Source organism: Hyla sarda, chromosome 10 (assembly GCF_029499605.1).
Source record: "Hyla sarda isolate aHylSar1 chromosome 10, aHylSar1.hap1, whole genome shotgun sequence".
Lineage (NCBI taxonomy): Eukaryota > Metazoa > Chordata > Amphibia > Anura > Hylidae > Hyla > Hyla sarda.
Genome location: NC_079198.1, coordinates 103,388,448 through 103,403,359, shown reverse-complemented (window position 1 = coordinate 103,403,359; position 14,912 = coordinate 103,388,448). Strand labels below are relative to the sequence as shown.

At 45.7% G+C, this 14,912-nt stretch overlaps 1 long non-coding RNA gene across 1 annotated transcript in view; it reads left to right on the top strand.

The window, feature by feature from the left end:
• The window catches only part of LOC130294165 (uncharacterized), a 43,046-nt gene that overhangs the window by 4,850 nt on the left and 23,284 nt on the right, over positions 1 to 14,912 (top strand). The window contains exon 2 of the long non-coding RNA XR_008848409.1: positions 12,667 to 12,765. This is a non-coding gene — a long non-coding RNA (uncharacterized LOC130294165). The remainder of the gene's footprint in view (positions 1 to 12,666; positions 12,766 to 14,912) is intronic.

Here is a 14,912-nt window from a genome sequence, read left to right as displayed (position 1 = left end):
TTTTGGAAACTACACCACTCAAGGAATGTAATAAGGGGTGCAGTGAGCATTTACACCCCACAGGTGTCTGACAGATTTTTTGAACAGTGATCCATGAAAATGAAAAATTGGGGCATTTGCATACAAATTTTGGGAGCATTTTCTCCTATAACCTCTTGTAGAGCTGGCCGGTATGACCAAAAAATGTGTATTACGGTATTTTTGTTAATTATGGCGGTTCCACGGTATATAACGGTATTTCTCCCCCCCAAATCATGTGACCTGCGAGCGCTGTTCTGCTCCCCCCCCCAATTAATTATCAGCGCTGCGCTGTCCCCATCGGGAACTAATCACATGTCACCCGCAAGTGCTGCCTTCCTCGTCCTCCTGTTTGTTGTGGGCCGCCGGCGCTGGAACTCTGTACTGTATGCTGTATCCCTATGCCCGGGCTGCAAAAGATAAACAAAATAAACTTTAACTCACCTCCCGTTGCTCCGGTCCCAGCCTCACTTGCTTCCTGGGGACGGGAACATCGGAGAGCCGTCAGCCTATCACCGGCCGCAGGGATGTTCCGCCGTTGAAGCCGGCTCCCTACATGACAGTGCGCTCAACCTATCACCGGCCGAGGCGGAGCATCGCTGCGGCCGGTGATAGGCTGATTGCTCTCCAATGGGGGAAAGTGAGTTAAAGTTTATTTTGTTTATCTTTTGCAGCCCGGGCATAGGGATACAGCGTACAGTACAGAGCTCCATCGCCGGCGGCCCGCAACAAACAGGAGGACGATGAAGGCAGCGCTTGCCGGTGACATGTGATTAGTTCCCCGATGGGGACAGCGCAGTGCTGGGCTGATAATTCATTGGGGGGGGGGGGGGGGAGGGTTTGAAGCAGAACAGCGCTCGCGGGTCACAATTGATAATTCATTCATTCCCGAGGGGGAGAGGCCCAACCGGTATTGTGGTATGGGAAAAATTCATATCATGCAGGACAAAAATTTCGGTATTCGGTATGAACCGGTATACCGCCCAGCACTAACCTCTTTTAAAAATTGTAAATTTGGGAAAAAAAATGCATTTTAGTGAAAAAAAACATTTAATTTACACATCCGACTTTAATGAAAAGTCATTAAACACCTGTGGGGTGTTAAGGCTCACTGTACCCCTTGTTATGTTTCTTGAGGGGTGTAGTTTCCAAAATAGTATGCCATGTGTTTTTCTTTTTTTTGTTGCTGTTATGGCACCATAGGGGATTCCTAAATGCGACATGCCCCCCAAAAACCATTTCAGCAAAATTCACTCTCCAAAATCCCATTGTCACTCCTTCGCTTCTGAGCCCTCTAGTGCACCCACAGAGCACTTTACATCCACATATGAGGTATTTCCTTACTCGAGAGAAATTGGGTTACACATTTTTGGGGGCATTTTCTCCTTTTACCCCTTGTAAAAATTTAAAAACCTGGGTCTACAAAGACATGTTAGTGTAAAAAAATGGAGAAAAAAATTGAGACTCCTTCAATTCGCTGCTATTTCTGTGAAACACTTAAAGGGTTAACAAACTTTCTGAATGTCATTTTGTATACTTTGAGGGGTGCAGTTTTTATAATGGGGTAATCTATGTAGTATTTCTGATATGAAGGCCCTTCAAATCCACTTCAAAACTGAACTGGTCCCTGTGGAAAATTGGAAAATTGCTGCTGAACTTTGAAGCCCTCTGGTGTCTTCCAAAAGTAAAAACACGTCAATTTTATGATGCAAATATAAAGAAGACATATTGTATATGTGAATCAATATATAATTCATTTGGTATATCTATTTTACTTACAAGCAGAGAGTTTTAAAGTTAGAAAAATGCAAAATTTTCAAATTTTTCATGAAATGTTTGCATTTTTCACCAATAAATTATGCAAGTATCAATGAAAATGTACCACTATGTTAAAGTAGAATATGTCACAAAAAAAAAAACAATCTTGGAATCAAATTCATAAGTAAAAGCACCTCGGAGTTATTAATGCTTAAAATGAGAGTGGTCAGATGTGCAAAAATGCTCTGGTTCTTAAAGCGTACCTGTCAGATCCAACAAAAAATTTTTTTTTAAATATATCACTCAGTACCTAATCCTGACCATGTACATCTAATTTTTATGTGTCTAGCACCTTTATTTATTTATTTTTATTACACTTTTAAGTTAGCTCACTAGTCTGAATTCCTCTGAAAGGGAGGGGGCGTGGCCTCACTGTGCAGGTCTCCGCCCCCTCCCTCAGTATGCTGTCTACTCACATCTCCCCTAGCATTAACAAAACTACAACTCCCAGCTTGTCCTCACTGACAGTAGCCGGACACAAGCTGACAGTGGGAGGATTTTTCCTCCAGCTGCGAGCCCTGCGCTCACTGCTGTCAATCAAGGAAGTGTGTCCATGACATAGGTGATGACTCATGGACACAGCATGACTAGTATGTGTCCAAGCAGGCAGGGGGGGGGGGGCAGTTGTTTGACTGGCTTTTTCAATATGAAATACTGAAAATGTTCTAATGAAAGCAATTGCAAAACCTATTGGTTATACATGCTTTACAACATATCAAAAGTTTTTGTATCTGACAGTGCCCATTTAAGGTCATAATGGGCTTGGTCCTAAAAGGGGTTAAGTATTTTTGTATAAATAAAGATTGATCATTGTTTAAATATAGTACATCAGTTTTGGTCTCCATTTTGGGGTAGATATGTGATTGTGACCAATGGTGAGTAGCTCTCAGATAGCCGTACAGTTTGGTAATGATCTACCAGATTCCACCTACCAGCTCTCAGACCCCTCCCTTCCCAGCTCTATCTGTTAAGCCTATGAATATATAGTAGTTATGCACCTCCCCTGAGCATGTGCTGACACTATGGCTATGTTTACATTGCAGAATTTCCGTGTGGAATTCTGCATCTGGCGCGGAAATTCAAGTTCTGGTATCCGCAGAAAGAATAGAAATGTCTATTCATTCTGTGGATAACGAACGCAATACATTGCTGTCTATGAGATGGCGCATTCCCGAGCTGTCCTAGCAATGTCTTAGCGGACATTGCCGTGTGAACATTGCCGCTGCTACTTTTCTGTTTTTGCTGTAATTTTTCTTAAATCTTGGCAAAAAGAGCCATTAGAGATATATCAATTGTGCAAAATATTGTAAAAACTTGTAATTTTTTTTACAAAATTTTTGGAAAATCGCTGCAAAGAAAAAAAAAGCTAAATATGTAAAAATTTTACAAATGAACACAGCCTAAAGGCGTCAAATCTTCATAAAACTCCTCAGTGATTATAGGTCAGATCTCTTTAGCCTCATGGCAATATAAAAAAAAAAAAAACAACTAACTTTGATTAAGAAAACACATGAAAACTGCACAGTGTGAACTGACACCAACCCATTTATGAGTCCAACCTGATCACCTGAGTGATCTCCAGCACTAGCAGCCTGATGAGATGACCAGGTAAAATGATCAAACACCCCAGCTAAAGCCAAAAGATTCATGGGAAATGTAGGCTGCATTACACATCATTGTGCATTTGTAAACCAAGATGGAGCATATTCATGCATGCCACATCACCAAAAAGAAGTAAGCAAAAGGCATATACAAAGTAATTTACATAATTATCTAATAATAGCATATGCTGCACTATAAAAGCAAAAAAAAAGGACCAACTTCTTTATCCTGAGCATCTGTGAGATTATGAAAGCCCTGACTTCATCTGGAATCCCCCTTTAAAGCAAAAAGTACCTACAGAATTTTTTTTTGTTGTTGAGGTCTTTACTATAAGGAGCTGCTGCATTAGAGTGCACTATGTTGTTTCTGAGTAAGCAAAATGATCTCCATAGGCTGGTAGACATTGCATACCTATGTGCCGGACTCCAAGTGTATGGGATAAAAAGGGTCTTCTTATGAAGATAACCCAAGTCCAAATGAACATTATAGGTTTAGAGCTAGATCACAGAACTGCCTTAGATTACAGTCATTTATAAAAAAAAATATTTTATATATATATATATATATATATATATATATATATATATATATATTACATGTAGTGGCTGCAAATCCATCTCCTAGAGAAAAAGTGAGGATAGTCTCCACCTCCCATGGGTCCAAGAATTGGTAGATGTCTTACTACTTCTTGGTAAAAATTTGCCCTAACCGTCCCAAGACACACAATTGAGTCAAGCTGTATATATACTTTAGACCTTTAGTAGTTTATATTATTTCTAAAATCAATTCAATTGATAGACCAGTGTTTCCCAGCAAGGGTGCCTTCAGCTGTTGCAAAACTACTGTCACGATGCCGGCTGGCAGGTAGTGGACCCTCTGTGCCAGAGAGGGATTGGCGTGGACCGTGCTAGTGGACCGGTTCTAAGCCACTACTGGTTTTCACCAGAGCCCGCCGCAAAGCGGGATGGTCTTGCTGCGGCGGTAGTGACCAGGTCGTATCCACTAGCAACGGCTCACCTCTCTGGCTGCTGAAGATAGGCGCGGTACAAGGGAGTAGGCAGAAGCAAGGTCGGACGTAGCAGAAGGTCGGGGCAGGCAGCAAGGATCGTAGTCAGGGGCAACGGCAGAAGGTCTGGAAACACTGGCAAGGGACACACAAGGAACGCTTTCACTGGCACTAAGGCAACAAGATCCGGCAAGGGAGTGCAAGGGAAGTGAGGTAATATAGGGAGTGCACAGGTGATAACTCTAATTGGAACCACTGCGCCAATCAGCGGCGCAGTGGCCCTTTAAATCGCAGAGACCCGGCGCGCGCGCGCCCTAGGGAGCGGGGCCGCGCGCGCCGGGACAGAACAGACGGGGAGCGAGTCAGGTAGGAGAGCCGGGGTGCGCATCGCGAGCGGGCGCTACCCGCATCGCGAATCGCATCCCGGCTAGCAGCAGGATCGCAGCGCCCCGGGTCAGAGGACGTGACCGGGGCGCTGCAGCGGAGGAGGTGAAGCGAGCGCTCCGGGGAGGAGCGGGAACCCGGAGCGCTCGGCGTAACAGTACCCCCCCCCTTGGGTCTCCCCCTCTTCTTGGAGCCTGAGAACCTGAGGAGCAGACTTTTGTCAAGGATGTTGTCCTCAGGTTCCCAGGATCTCTCTTCAGGACCACAACCCTCCCAGTCTACTAAAAAAAAATTTTTTCCTCTGACCTTTTTGGCAGCCAAAATCTCCTTGACCGAGAAGACGTCCGAGGAGCCGGAAACAGGAGTGGGAGGAACAGATTTGGGAGAAAAACGGTTGAGGATGAGTGGTTTGAGAAGAGAGACGTGAAAGGCATTAGGGATACGAAGAGAAGGAGGAAGAAGAAGTTTATAAGAGACAGGATTAATTTGACACAGAATTTTGAAAGGACCAAGATAGCGTGGTCCCAACTTGTAGCTAGGGACACGGAAGCGGACATATTTAGCGGAGAGCCATACCTTGTCTCCAGGGGAAAAAACGGGGGGAGCTCTTCTTTTCTTATCCGCGAACCTCTTCATGCGTGAAGAAGCCTGTAAGAGAGAATTTTGGGTCTCTCTCCATATAATGGAAAGGTCACGAGAAATTTCATCCACAGCGGGCAGACCAGAGGGCAAGGGGGTAGGGAGGGGGGGAAGAGGGTGACGGCCGTACACCACGAAAAATGGGGATTTGGAGGAAGATTCAGAGACCCTGAAGTTATACGAGAATTCGGCCCATGGAAGGAGATCTGCCCAGTCATCCTGGCGGGAGGAAACAAAATGTCGCAAATAATCACCCAGGATCTGGTTAATTCTTTCTACTTGTCCATTGGACTGGGGATGATATGCAGAGGAAAAATTTAATTTAATCTTGAGTTGTTTACAGAGAGCTCTCCAGAATTTAGACACGAATTGGACCCCTCTATCCGAGACAATCTGCGTAGGCAACCCGTGAAGACGAAAAATGTGTACAAAAAATTGTTTAGCCAACTGAGGCGCAGAAGGAAGACCAGGAAGAGGAATGAAATGTGCCATTTTGGAGAATCGATCAACGACCACCCAAATAACGGTGTTGCCACGGGAAGGGGGTAAATCAGTAATAAAATCCATACCAATCAGAGACCAAGGCTGTTCGGGGACAGGCAGAGGATGAAGAAAACCAGCGGGCTTCTGGCGAGGAGTCTTATCCCGGGCACAGATAGTGCAGGCTCGCACAAAGTCCCCAACATCCGTCTCCAGAGTTGGCCACCAATAGAAGCGGGAGATGAGTTGCACAGATTTCTTGATGCCCGCATGACCTGCGAGATGGGAGGAGTGACCCCATTTGAGGATTCCGAGGCGTTGGCGTGGAGAAACAAAGGTCTTTCCTGGAGGAGTCTGTCTGATGGAGGCAGGAGAAGTGGAGATCAGGCAGTCAGGTGGAATGATGTGTTGCGGAGGGAGATCAACTTCTGAGGCATCCGAGGAACGAGAGAGAGCATCGGCTCTAATGTTCTTATCGGCAGGACGAAAGTGAATCTCAAAATTAAATCGGGCAAAGAACAGAGACCACCGGGCCTGGCGAGGATTCAGCCGTTGGGCCGACTGGAGGTAGGAGAGGTTCTTGTGGTCGGTGTAGATAATAACAGGAAATCTTGATCCCTCCAGCAGATGCCTCCATTCCTCAAGTGCTAATTTAATGGCTAGAAGTTCTCGATCCCCGATGGAGTAGTTCCTCTCCGCTGGAGAGAAGGTCCTAGAGAAAAAACCACAAGTGACAGCATGCCCGGAAGGATTTTTTTGTAGAAGAACAGCTCCAGCTCCTACTGAGGAGGCATCAACCTCCAATAGGAAGGGTTTGGAAGGGTCAGGTCTGGAGAGCACGGGAGCCGAAGAAAAGGCAGACTTGAGTTGTTTAAAGGAGTCTTCTGCTTGAGGAGGCCAGGACTTGGGATCAGCATTTTTCTTGGTTAAAGCCACGATAGGAGCCACAATGGTAGAAAAATGTGGAATAAATTGCCTGTAATAATTGGCGAACCCCAAAAAGCGTTGGATAGCACGGAGTCCGGAGGGGCGTGGCCAATTTAAGACGGCAGAGAGTTTGTCTGGATCCATCTGTAGTCCCTGGCCAGAGACCAAATATCCTAGAAAAGGAAGAGATTGGCATTCAAACAGACATTTCTCAATTTTGGCATAGAGTTGGTTGTCACGAAGTCTCTGAAGAACCATACGGACATGCCGGCGGTGTTCCTCTAGATTGGCAGAAAAAATTAGGATATCGTCCAGATATACCACAACACAGGAGTATAATAGATCACGAAAAATTTCATTGACAAAGTCTTGGAAGACGGCAGGGGCATTGCACAGTCCAAAGGGCATGACCAGATACTCAAAGTGTCCATCTCTGGTGTTAAATGCCGTTTTCCACTCGTCCCCCTCTCTGATGCGGATGAGGTTATAGGCGCCTCTTAAGTCCAATTTAGTGAAGATGTGGGCACCTTGGAGGCGATCAAAGAGTTCAGAGATGAGGGGTAAGGGGTAGCGGTTCTTAACCGTGATTTTATTAAGACCGCGGTAGTCAATGCAAGGACGTAGGGAGCCATCTTTTTTGGAGACAAAGAAAAATCCGGCTCCGGCAGGAGAGGAGGATTTACGGATAAAGCCCCTTTTTAGATTCTCCTGGACGTATTCGGACATGGCAAGAGTCTCTGGGGCAGAGAGAGGATAAATTCTGCCCCGGGGTGGAGTAGTACCCGGGAGGAGGTCGATAGGGCAATCATAAGGTCTGTGAGGAGGTAGAGTCTCAGCTTGTTTTTTGCAGAAAACATCCGCGAAGTCCATATAGGCCTTGGGGAGACCGGTTACTGGAGGAACCACAGAGTTACGGCAAGGGTTACTGGGAAGCGGTTTTAGACAGTTCTTGGAACAAGAGGACCCCCAACTCTTGATCTCCCCAGTGGACCAATCCAGGGTTGGGGAATGAAGTTGAAGCCAGGGAAGTCCAAGGAGAATCTCCGAGGTGCAATTGGGGAGGACCAAAAGTTCAATCCTCTCATGATGAGATCCGATGCTCATAAGAAGGGGCTCCGTGCGGAAACGTATGGTACAGTCCAATCTTTCATTATTTACACAATTGATGTAGAGGGGTCTGGCGAGACTGGTCACTGGGATGTTGAACTTGTTGACGAGAGAGGCCAAAATAAAATTTCCTGCAGAACCAGAGTCCAAGAAGGCCACTGTAGAGAAGGAGAAGGCAGAAGCAGACATCCGCACAGGCACAGTAAGACGTGGAGAAGCAGAGTAGACATCAAGGACTGTCTCACCTTTGTGCGGAGTCAGCGTACGTCTTTCCAGGCGGGGAGGACGGATAGGACAATCCCTCAGGAAGTGTTCGGTACTAGCACAGTACAGGCAGAGGTTCTCCATACGGCGTCGTGTCCTCTCTTGAGGTGTCAGGCGAGACCGGTCGACCTGCATAGCCTCCACGGCGGGAGGCACAGGAACAGATTGCAGGGGACCAGAGGAGAGAGGAGCCGAGGAGACGAAACGCCTCGTGCGAACAGAGTCCATATCTTGGCGGAGTTCCTGACGCCTTTCAGAAAAACGCATGTCAATGCGAGTGGCTAGGTGAATAAGTTCATGTAGATTAGCAGGAATTTCTCGTGCGGCCAGAACATCTTTAATGTTGCTGGATAGGCCTTTTTTGAAGGTCGCGCAGAGGGCCTCATTATTCCAGGACAATTCTGAAGCAAGTGTACGGAATTGTACGGCATACTCGCCAACGGAAGAATTACCCTGGACCAGGTTCAACAGGGCAGTCTCAGCAGAAGAGGCTCGGGCAGGTTCCTCAAAGACACTTCGGATTTCCGAGAAGAAGGAGTGTACTGAGGCAGTGACGGGGTCATTGCGGTCCCAGAGCGGTGTGGCCCATGACAGGGCTTTTCCGGACAGAAGACTGACTACGAAAGCCACCTTAGACCTTTCAGTGGGAAACAGGTCCGACATCATCTCCAGATGCAGGGAACATTGGGAAAGGAAGCCACGGCAAAACTTAGAGTCCCCATCAAACTTATCCGGCAAGGATAAGCGTATCCCAGGAGCGGCCACTCGCTGCGGAGGAGGTGCAGGAGCTGGCGGAGGAGATGACTGCTGAAGCTGTGGTAGCAACTGTTGTAGCATAACGGTCAGTTGAGACAGCTGTTGGCCTTGTTGCGCAATCTGTTGTGACTGCTGGGCGACCACCGTGGTGAGGTCAGCGACAACTGGCAGAGGAACTTCAGCGGGATCCATGGCCGGATCTACTGTCACGATGCCGGCTGGCAGGTAGTGGACCCTCTGTGCCAGAGAGGGATTGGCGTGGACCGTGCTAGTGGACCGGTTCTAAGCCACTACTGGTTTTCACCAGAGCCCGCCGCAAAGCGGGATGGTCTTGCTGCGGCGGTAGTGACCAGGTCGTATCCACTAGCAACGGCTCACCTCTCTGGCTGCTGAAGATAGGCGCGGTACAAGGGAGTAGGCAGAAGCAAGGTCGGACGTAGCAGAAGGTCGGGGCAGGCAGCAAGGATCGTAGTCAGGGGCAACGGCAGAAGGTCTGGAAACACTGGCAAGGGACACACAAGGAACGCTTTCACTGGCACTAAGGCAACAAGATCCGGCAAGGGAGTGCAAGGGAAGTGAGGTAATATAGGGAGTGCACAGGTGATAACTCTAATTGGAACCACTGCGCCAATCAGCGGCGCAGTGGCCCTTTAAATCGCAGAGACCCGGCGCGCGCGCGCCCTAGGGAGCGGGGCCGCGCGCGCCGGGACAGAACAGACGGGGAGCGAGTCAGGTAGGAGAGCCGGGGTGCGCATCGCGAGCGGGCGCTACCCGCATCGCGAATCGCATCCCGGCTAGCAGCAGGATCGCAGCGCCCCGGGTCAGAGGACGTGACCGGGGCGCTGCAGCGGAGGAGGTGAAGCGAGCGCTCCGGGGAGGAGCGGGAACCCGGAGCGCTCGGCGTAACAACTACAGGGTGGGCCATTAAATGGATACACCTTAATAAAATGGGAATGGTTGGTGATATTAACTTCTTGTTTGTGGCACATTAGTATATGTGAGGGAGGAAACTTTTCAAGATGGGTGGTGACCATGGCGGCCATTTTGAAGTCGGCCATTTTGAATTCAACTTTTGTTTTTTCAATAGGAAGAGGGTCATGTGACACATCAAACTTATTGGGAATTTCACAAGAAAAACAATGATGTGCTTGGTTTTAACGTAACTTTATTCTTTCATGAGTTATTTACAAGTTTCTGACCACTTATAAAATGTGTTCAATGTGCTGCCCATTGTGTTGGATTGACAATGCAACCCTCTTCTCCCACTCTTCACACACTGATAGCAACACCGCAGGAGAAATGCTAGCACAGGCTTCCAGTATCCGTAGCTTCAGGTGCTGCACATCTCGTATCTTCACAGCATAGACAATTGCCTTCAGATGACCCCAAAGATAGAAGTCTACGGGGGTCAGATCGGGAGACCTTGGGTGCCATTCAACTGGCCCATGATGACCAATCCACTTTCCAGGAAACTGTTCATCTAGGAATGCTTGGACCTGACACCCATAATGTGGTGGTCACCATCTTGCTGGAAAAACTCAGGGAACGTGCCAGCTTCAGTGCATAAAGAGGGAAACACATCATCATGTAGCAATTTCACATATCCAGTGGCCTTGAGGTTTCCATTGATGACAAATGGCCCCACTATCTTTGTACCCCATATACCACACCATAACATACATTTTTGTGTTCCAACAGTCTTGGAGGGATCTATCCAATGAGGGTTAGTGTCAGACCAATAGCGGTGGTTTTGTTTGTTAACTTCACCATTCACATAAAAGTTCCCTCATCACTGAACAAAATCTTCAGCATAAACTGAGGGTCCTGTTCCAATTTTTGTTTTGCCCATTCTGCAAATTCAGTGCACCGATCTGGGTCATCCTCGTTGTGATGCTGCAGTAGCTGGAGTTTGTACTGGTGCCATTTGTGAGTAGCTAATATCCGCCGAAGGGATGTTGGACTAATGCCACTCTCCAGTGAGATGCGGCGAGTGCTACGCTGTGGGCTCCTGCTGAATGAAGCAAGGACAGCCACTGATGATTCTTCATTGGTGACAGATTTCATGTTTCCACATTTTGGCAAATCCAACACTGAACCAGTTTCACGAAACTTAGCGAGCAGTTTGCTAACTGTAGCATGGGAGATGGGTGGTCTCGTAGGGTGTCTTGCATTGAAATCTGCTGAAATGACCCGGTTAATGTGTTCACCCGACATCAACACAATTTCTATCCATTCCTCACGTTTTAACCTTGGTGACATGTCAATGGCTGTAAACAAAGAGAAACTTGTAAATAACTCATGAAAGAATAAAGTTATGTTAAAACCAAGCACATTATTGCTTTTCTTGTGAAATTCCCAATAGGTTTGATGTGTCACATAACCCTGTTCCTATTGAAAAAACAAAAGTTGGATTCAAAATGGCCAACTTCAAAATGGCTGCCATGGTCACCACCCATCTTTAAAAGTTTCCCCCCTCACATATACAAATGTGCCACAAACGGGAAGTTAATATCACCAACCATTCCTATTTTATTAAGGTGTATCCATATTAATGGCCCACCCTGTGCAACTCCCAGCATGCTGTAAGTTGTAGTTTTGCAACAGCTGGAGGCACCCTGGTTGTCAAACACTGATGTATACAGTATGTAGCAAATTTAAAGTCTACCCGTCATATCACAGAAAAATAACGCTTATGTATGTTACTTGCTTGGTCATGCAGATGCTGTTTTTTTAATGTGTCTAGCCTCTAAATTTGGCTTACAAATCCCTCTGTTCTGCTGCTTACTCATTCTGACATCTACTGCTCAGGAAGGGGCGTTTCCCAGGAAAGTACTGATCCCACCCTTACTCATCATGCATTCACTTCCTCCCTGAGTCTGCTGTACTGGGTCTTTTCATCCAATCGCTGCTCTGTAACCCCCTCCCCTCTGTTTCCATGCAGCAGACTCATAGACAGGACAGGAGTGAGCACAGAGAAGTACTAGTCCCGCCCTCACTTCCTGGACTTTGCCCCAGCCTCTGCTTCAACTGCGACAAAGACAATGCTGCAGCCGGACAGGATTATGTCCTGGATGTTAAAGGGACCCCTAGTGGTCTTTTTATAAGCCTTGATTTATTTTAAAAGAAAGTTATATTAGAAAGGTTATGGTTGCCAAAATGTACAACATATAAAAATTCTACAGACATGAATGGCACTGGGAAACAAAAGAAATTATTTTTTTCCTAATCCCGGACATTATTTTATTTTTTTTTACCTTGGACCCAGGTTGACACGTATAGTATAAGATAATGCTTCCTTGTTATTGAAAACCATGCAGACTATTATAATTCTTGTGAAACAGAGCGCACACTGGAAGCCTTTTATGCAGTTATTAGTAAAGATGGGTGCAATGTTTATGGCAAGCACTGGATACTTCATCTCCAAATATTTTGTACTGTACAATAACTTTCCATACAATCCTAGGGATTCTTCATTGAAATCCTCATCAGATTCACTAACAATTTGCTTCTAATAAATGTAAATGAGAGACAAAAATGCATGGATTTATGTCCAGGCTGCAAAGGCACCAACATGTGTAAACATAATCTGAAGATAATCAGATAGATTGTTATAACAAATCTGTTACAATGTTCCTTATGTACTATATTATGTTGTAATTTTACAGTTACATGTGATGCCTAGGACAAGAATGCTGCAAATGTTGCTGTATCTACCCATGAAAGTAAGGAAGCTACCCACCACAAATTGACCTACATACTTGATGGTAATATAGAGATTTTATAGCATATCTTCCCTGCCGGTTAGTTGTGTATTTGTTTGTATATACCAAGCCTTAGTCCCGATTGATGTGGCATTTACATCTAAGATTTTTATGTCTGGTGCATAAAACACACATCTCATGGAAAGCCACTGCAGATCCTCATCTTGCACCACAAAAAGGTCACGTTTGCCTTGGTTAATGTATCCCATGGAGAACATCTGGTCCTACAAGTGAAATAATATGCAAACCACATATTGAACTTAATATTGATTTGTGATTCTGCTGGTGAAGATTTACTGATGTATTCTAGAAGGAAGTCAAGACTGCTGCTCCGAAAATGAAGTGCTTTCACAGTACAGCGTGCTAAAAGAAATAGCCCCGTATTATGACTTCCCCAAAGAATTCACAGGAAAGGACATATATAGATATATATATATATATATATATATATATATATATATATATATGTAAGGCTCAAGTCCTGCAGGAAGCATGGGAACGGAGTTCCTGCAGTTTTTCCACAGCAGGAACATAACTCCAATTAGCAGGAGTCCTGCAGGACAAGCCTTTGAGTGGAAATCTTGGATACGTTCCCACATGTTTTTTCAAGGGACTTGACCCTGCATATGTATGTGTATATATGGTGGCGGGGTGTGTGGTGCAGGGCAGATGTTGTTACCCTAGGGGCAAATGGCATTAACCCCTTGTATTCATGACGCCAGGGTGGGGTTTAGCCTATAACCACCCGAAGGTATACTGCTGGATCCTGGGCTAGGCCCGGGGGCAATAAAGACTCCAACACCAAGTTACGGACAGCGGTAGCTTTACTGAGGGTAGACAGTTGGTAAAGTCTATACAGTTCAGCCAGGGCCCATGGAGGTGACCAGTGAAGCAGAGACCTTAAAGGGATACACTGGTGGAAAAAATGTTTTTTTATTTAAAATCAACTGGTGCCAGAAAGTTATACAGATTTGTAAATGATTTCTATTAAATTCTTAACCTTTCCAGTAATTAGCTGCTGTATACTACAGAGGAAATTCTGTTCTTTTTGGATTTCTTTTCTGTCCTGACCACAGTGCCCTCTGCTGACACCTTTGTCCATGTCAGGAACTGTCTAGAGCAGCATATGTTTGCTATGGGGATTTTCTCCTTCTCTGGACAGTTCCTGACATGGACAGAGGTGTCAGCAGAGAGCACTGTGGTCGTGACAGAAAAGAAATCCAAAAAGAAAATAATTTTCTCTGTAGTATACAGCCACAAAGAAGTACTGGGAGGATTAAGATTTTTTAATAGAAGTAATGTACAAATCTGTTTAACTTTCTGGCATCAGTTTATTTAAAAAACAAACAAACAAGGGCTTGCTGGGACTGGACAATTGAATGCAGACCACGCTGACTTGACAGATGACAGGGACTGACTTCACTTGACTTATAAAGCTGTGACTTTATCTTACTTGAATTGATGGTGGCTGCAGGATTGGACTTTGAGGTCTCCAACACTCTGGACACACACACTAGGCGACTGCACTGGACCTCAGCTTAGCAGAAAAGCAGAGCTCAAAGAGAGAGAAGCTCCACCCAGGTCTTATATGGGGGAGACTAGCAGGGAGCACATAGGCCACTCTTGGGATCACCTGGTCACTGGTATCTCCTGGGTAACAATCACATGACATATCACATTGTATAACTCTTAAAGCAACATTACATTTTATAACACTGTACATTGTAAAACATATTTACAATGGGAAAACAAGTGCAGGGGGCCTTGGTGAAGGAGGCAGCCTGACAGGACAGCAGGAGCACGGACTAACACCTCCCATTCTGGGCTATGGGCTATACATATATGGATATATATGTATATATTAAGCAATCAGCTGGTAAAATGGTGAATGAGAAGTATGTATCAGTTAGGCTTCTTGCCTCAATGACTCAAGATTGAAGATTCTGACGTGAAGGGGGAGATTTATCAAAAACTGTGCAGAGGAGGAGTGGTGTAGTTGCCCATACGAACCAATCAGCTTGCTTCTTTCATTTTCAAAGAGACCTGTGAAAAATAAAAGAAGCAATCTGGTTGCTATGGGCAACTGCACCACTCTTCCTCCCTTTTGATAAATCTTCCCCTTTGTCACTCCCGTACTCCAGTTTGTGTGT